Here is a 6,280-nt window from a genome sequence, read left to right as displayed (position 1 = left end):
AAACACAGACTTTTATTTCAGATAAATACGTGATGAAGTCAAATGTTTTGGTAGCAGTTTGCCTTATTTATGCAACTTCTGCAACAGATACATTTTATATAGTTAAATGTAGAGTATAATCACACCGCGCGTAACATTTCCACCCCCAGTCTAATAGACTATCCCAATGACCCCGTATGACCCAGAGGCCGCCACTTTCGTCAGTGTGTGTTGCGGACCATCGACGCGTCAAAATCTGACCAAAGCCGGCCGATTTCTCAAGTTATAATCAATTATATCGATGTCGCTACATCCTTCAAAATTATGAGGTAGTCTGGCAACATTTTGGAAAAACTACGCGTGCCCGCGGTGGTCGTTGGAAACACGACGCGTGCCGCGGTAAAGAGTTTAATCCGATTGTGTGGTCGCGGTCGTAAGTTTGAGTTTAATCCGATTGTATAAAACTCATGTGAACACATTTTTTTTAATCCGATAGAAAATTTCAATCGGATTCCTTGTTTAACTCACTTGCAATTTTTTCATGTGAACAGGGTCTTACAGCCAGTTACAGGGGCGGCCCTCATTGAAATGCAGCGTGCATGAATAGTGAACGTGAACGAAGACATTTATTGCACATTTTTGCTACTCTCCAAGCAGAGGTTAGGCTCCGGCTAACCTTAGGTTGGAAAAAACAGCAAAAAAAATGACAAAATAGAAAGCCCGATAAAAACGACTAAAAAAACGTTGGAAAAACAGCCAGAGGCTAACCTCTGCTTGGAGAGTACATTTTTGCCCCACTGGGCTAAGTACACGTCACATGGTAACAGTCATATACTAGTATATGTAACAATGGAAACAATCATACACATCTATATATGCAGATATGCGTCTAATCTATTCTAGGACATTCGGCTTCCTCTCGCTTCTTGATAATTACATAAATAATTGCTTGCTGTATGGTTGGTTAGAGTTGGTTTATCAAAAGCTGTCAGGAATATAAATTTCTCTTTACTAATCAGGTATCTGAAGTCTTCCAAGCAATACTACACTAAATATCCACAGTAGATCTAACTCCTACAATCCACGCCAAGCAACTACTCAATCTCTTTCACTCATCGTTTGTAATCGAACAATCTCACCCCATCGTCCCAAACACAACAAAAAAGTTGATGAGTCTTCTGTGGCGAGAAGCCATTAGGTGGGGAGGTATCATCAATTTCGTGGGTTAATCATGTAGAGGCTGCTTATCTCTCACACATTGCTTCCAAACCTGCTTTAGCACATGATTTGTTACGCTTAAAACCAAATTGATTATTTGTTGCCAAATAAGGGAGAGCACATACAAGACAATCTTTGCACACTAATTCCCAAGCAAAGACACTTTTATTTGCAGCTATTACTGTACGTTTGTGACATGTGCATTTTCTGGTTTGGTCTTCATGATCCTCCCCTTTATCTTGCTATGTAGACCATGACCAACAGTGAATCATCCCTAATTCTCTAATAGTATCACTGGTAAGACCACATCAGCTCCAATGGAACCACAGTCTAATTAATTTCCAACTAGTAGATATAGTACGCATGTTTTTTAGTCCTTTTTACACCTCTGATATGTATGTACTACAAGAAAATATGGAAGACACCAGAAGCAAATTTCACAGAGTGCATTGACTTCCCTAGTTATACAGGATGTAACAGAAGAGAAACGTTGCTTGAAGCCATAGCGACATCTTACTATCAGGCACAACACCCCCTATTATTCAACTCAAGCACCTCTTTACCCATCACAATGACGACAGAGATCACAAATTACCACTATTGTTTATCAGTGTAATTAGAGCATTTCAAATGGCAACTGTCAATGGTTATCCTACTGGAAAAACAAAAGGGCACTTTTCTATGCTATCTTTTCATCAAGCTTTAATCAATAATAGAAAATTAGATTCAAATTTATCTCCAGTATTTGATATGGAACATATATCTTTTTGTCTTACCATATATCACCTGTTCTTGTAGTATAGTTATACATTGTTTATCAGTGCGGAGTCAATTCAATAGAAAATCGAGATGAAAATCTCTAGAACAGCAACAACACAAAACCAGTTGAACCATGTTTGAATGCTTAATCCTATTGTTCCAAACAGAAGTTCACAACTGAGACGGGACACTTTATATTGATTCCTTGTGTAACATTTATTACGATTACCACCCACTCGTATTTTTAAAGATGAACTAAACAAAACGTTCACCCTTATACAGGCACAGTAATCTAACCTTTCCTACTCTAACCACCCGAACTCCTTCATCAAACCCACAAAACAGCACAGGAATAACTCAAACACACTCATATAACTCTTGACACAGGTGAGCAAAGCACGACCGTGAAGAATTACCTAGCAGCAGCACAACTGAACAGCCATTCTTCCTGACTATGCCCTTTATTCTCAAGCATACCCCAGCGATCACTGGTCCATAACATATGGCACTCACTCCATATTCTAGTCAATAACTCCACTTGCCAAGACTCCTCAAGTGGCATTAAGAAATATCAAAGCAGTAAAGCATAGCCCTAAATCATCCGTGTGTTGGGGAGGTGTTAAGTATATAGACACAAAGATATTGTTGATCAGCAGAAGTCACACATGGTAATAAATGTCTGCATCAATTTGATTCACAACAATCATTGATTCAACAGTACAGATTAGGCTTCAAGAACCTTGGCTCTTTTCCAACGCAACTACAGTATAAAAAACTTTATCTACTCAGCCAGGGGTGATCATACCAAACAGATTTTATACTTGAATGGACAGTTTAATCCCATATCTATGCTACTTCTTGTTCTTTGCATTTAATTAGGGACAGATCACTTCACATCACTGGGCAGGAGAAGATGCTGTAACATGTCTTCCAGTACATCCCTTGAAAACCTATGAAATGCTCTCCTACCTGCCAAAGTGGATAATGATTTGTCCCTTGTCCTAATTTCCCTCTCAGGTAGACCTTGCTGCTCAAGAGGCCTGTGCTTGAGTGTATGTGTAATCCTGCAGAAGTTGGAAGCTCCCCTGCTTACAGTAACACCCAGGGTTTGAGGCATGTTTATATTACAGTGCCAGAGTACACACACAGTTTGGCAGGTATACATACAAGATTGCAGATTAGGTCTCTTGATTTATCACCCAGGTGATAAGAGGTGGGGCAGTGTTTATGCAGAACAGGAGTCAATTGCATCCAAAAACTCCCTAAAAACTGGTGGAGTCAAGCTGCTGTTGTCCTGACATCTGTTCTGACCATGCTTGATTCTTGAAATTTGTACATCGATAAAGGTTTGCTTTGTGTTTTCACAAAGCTATCTATAATGAAAAATATAGAAGAATAGGTTTCCAATTAGCGAGATCTACTAGTATCACACATTCCTATATTTCCCTCCAACATTTTCTTTCTTTTTTCTCTTTTCTATTTCAATAGAATTGTAAGAAGCCTAGATTAGAAAATGAGAATGAGTAATTGAGACATTAAAAAAAACAATCAAGTTTTGAAGTTTCTCATAAGGCAAACTTCCAGGTACCAACTTTTTGGCTGCATAACTGTTACCATTTTGCGGGGAAAAAACCTCTATACAAATTGAACTGCTCATCAAAGTTTCTATTTACTTATCATTACTTTTGAAGATCAGTACATGTAACAAGTTTTCCATAATGGACCATTAGCTGTGAGGGCATACATGTGGTAATTCAATTTCACAAATACATTTGAGGAAATTCTGCCTATCAAAGCAGGAGTACTTCCTCTAATTGGCGTCATCTCATTTTCTACATCATTTGAATAAGATGTCTAGGAAGCCAGGCGACCCCTATATATAAGTAGACTGTAGATTGGACATTAATCCGTATGATTTACCAGGGGGGGTGATAAGTGGTGCAAAAATGTTTGGCCTGTGACCAGGCAACACAGACATGTGGAGGACTGGGGGGTGAAGGGCAGCCAACATGAAGCCATCAGCACTGCCCTACACAGTCTACTTCTCTCCTGCTTGAACAAACAAACTCTCTACAGTTAGAGGACAACAGATGGGGCGCTGGAGCTCTACCTTAACAACAGCCTTGTCTTAAACTCTTGAAGTTCAAGGTTGGAAGCCAGAGTAACACAGCAGCATCGTTTTAGATGTTGTTGAATTATAGTACACACTGGGTAGCAATGGTTGTCTGCCCGTAACTGAGTGCCTATTTCGCCAGGAGTCATAGCAACTTTTACAGCTGTTCTTCGACACAAAAGAAAGTGATAAAGGAAGCAATTTAAAAGGAAAAGACATTCTACCCTACTTTCTATCGGCTGGGATGTTTCATGAGCTACAGTTACTGTAGCCATGTTTTCTTTTCTTGTTAACTCTAACAGTAACACTCATAAAAGATGTCCCGTTGAGTACAAGTTTCTTTTTTTAATCAAAAGCCACCCCTTCTTAAGAGAAGACAGTATTTCTGAATTATTCAAAGAGTTGGACACCAAAATATTGTCAATGGATAACCAGGATTTCCTGTAATGTTAATTCCAAATCTAAGGAAGCAACTGCAACAAAAGCATGTGTTTTCAATGATTTTGTAACACAAGGACCAAGAGCTTTTAAAAGATTAACACCGCGAAAACAATGCAACTGCTGTATTTCATTCTTTGTGTTGAAGGTCGTTTCTATGAAATCTCTTCAACAGTTCTGTTCTCACCTCTATATCCTCCATTACAAAATGTTCAATGCTTCCAGGAACAGTACAGCCCCAGTAATGGATCTCAATCAATGCCACTTGTTCCCCAAGCACAGATAATGCAAAAATGCATGAATAAGTGATGACCATGGTGGCTTGTTACTTGGGCATTGAAGTAGGGTTATATACATTATGCAGGGAGAAGGTATAATGTTAGCCTGTTCCAAAATAATTGGCTAGAACAGTGAGTGTTAGCCAGAACAACTGGGGCTAAAACCTGTAATCATGTGCCAGTCACCCAGAGAGAGGGGGGTGGATTTCCTCACCACTACATGTACTGTATTTCCAGCTTGAGTGAGTAGGGGACAGTCCAGATGATATCCCAAAAGGGTGTCGACAAAACATTTAAAATCCATGTAACGTTACATTGAATGATTGATGGTTAATACACATCCAGGTTAACATTACCTAAAAGACAATTCAACTTCTACAACTGGATAAGATTCAGAGATTACTTATGGACAATAAATTACAGTGACATCCATCACTCTTCTTCAGTGTCACTCAAAACATTCAGAAATAATCTCAGAAATAATCTCTGAATCTTCTCCAGTTGTAGTGATTGAATTCAAACATAGCATATAACGTATATGTTAATCAAGGATCCAAGTAGAAAAGCAAAGTCTTTTAAATCCATTGAATGATGGATTGATTGATTGAATTCACATTTCCCTGTGGTTAAGATAAAAACTCCAGTGTACAGAAACCGAAGAAGACTGCAAGCTTGACACACCACTCTGTCATCTACAACAACCAGTGACCTCCGCCATCCTTATCACTGTATCCTCTGTTCAAGCTATCCGCCTGAGGATGCAGCTATCACAACACTTTAAAGTTGACGTTAAGAAATGGCAAGACAAAAAGCCCTTTTTGTTGGCTTTTACAATCACTGTCACCGATGTTAGAATGACAAAGAGCTCTTGCTATACTGCATCTGTAATGATTTACTGATATACTTGATGAAGATAAAAACCCTAGGACCATGTAGTCAACAGTAGGCATTTTGTTTGCCTACAACATACATGGCATTGTTCAAAGGGGCAATATCCGGTTGCTCCCTAGCAAAGCTCAGACATAATTGGCAGAGCCTGAGCTAAAACTGAATTTGGCACAGTCTGTGGTTGACAGAAGAAAAGACCTACCGACAGGTATATAAAACAAAGACAGGCTCCTGTTGACACCTATTATCACCTTAAAACAATAGACTTAACAAAGGACAAATCACCCGGTGGTCACTTATGAATTGTTAGTTTGACCGTGAAAAAACCTTTCAGACAATACTGGGATTGTTCACGCCTGAGTAAGACGGTGTTTCCGCTGAAGGGTGGAAAGAAACCTTACACAGGGGGTTAACAATGAACAGTCCCCTATCGATCACCAGCTCTCACCAAACAAAGGGCGAAGGGCGGCCTTACAGACTCATAATGGCCAGAAGCATTAGGAAATTACCTGTAAATGGACAGCGGGCTCAATGCATATGTTTACTGCGCAGTTTACACACGCGAGCACAGGTAAGCTAAAGTCTAGGGTAAGACAATATACAGACT

General features: G+C 39.4%; 1 protein-coding gene across 3 annotated transcripts in view; it reads right to left on the bottom strand.

Moving 5' to 3' along the window:
* Nucleotides 1-6,280, bottom strand: part of LOC118429838 (arginine-glutamic acid dipeptide repeats protein-like) — a 95,542-nt gene that overhangs the window by 80,747 nt on the left and 8,515 nt on the right. The gene's annotated exons all lie outside the window — the stretch shown is intronic.

Source organism: Branchiostoma floridae, chromosome 14, assembly GCF_000003815.2.
Source record: "Branchiostoma floridae strain S238N-H82 chromosome 14, Bfl_VNyyK, whole genome shotgun sequence".
NCBI lineage: Eukaryota > Metazoa > Chordata > Leptocardii > Amphioxiformes > Branchiostomatidae > Branchiostoma > Branchiostoma floridae.
The sequence above is the reverse complement of the archived record's forward strand: the minus strand, read 5'-3'. Positions and strand labels throughout refer to the sequence as shown.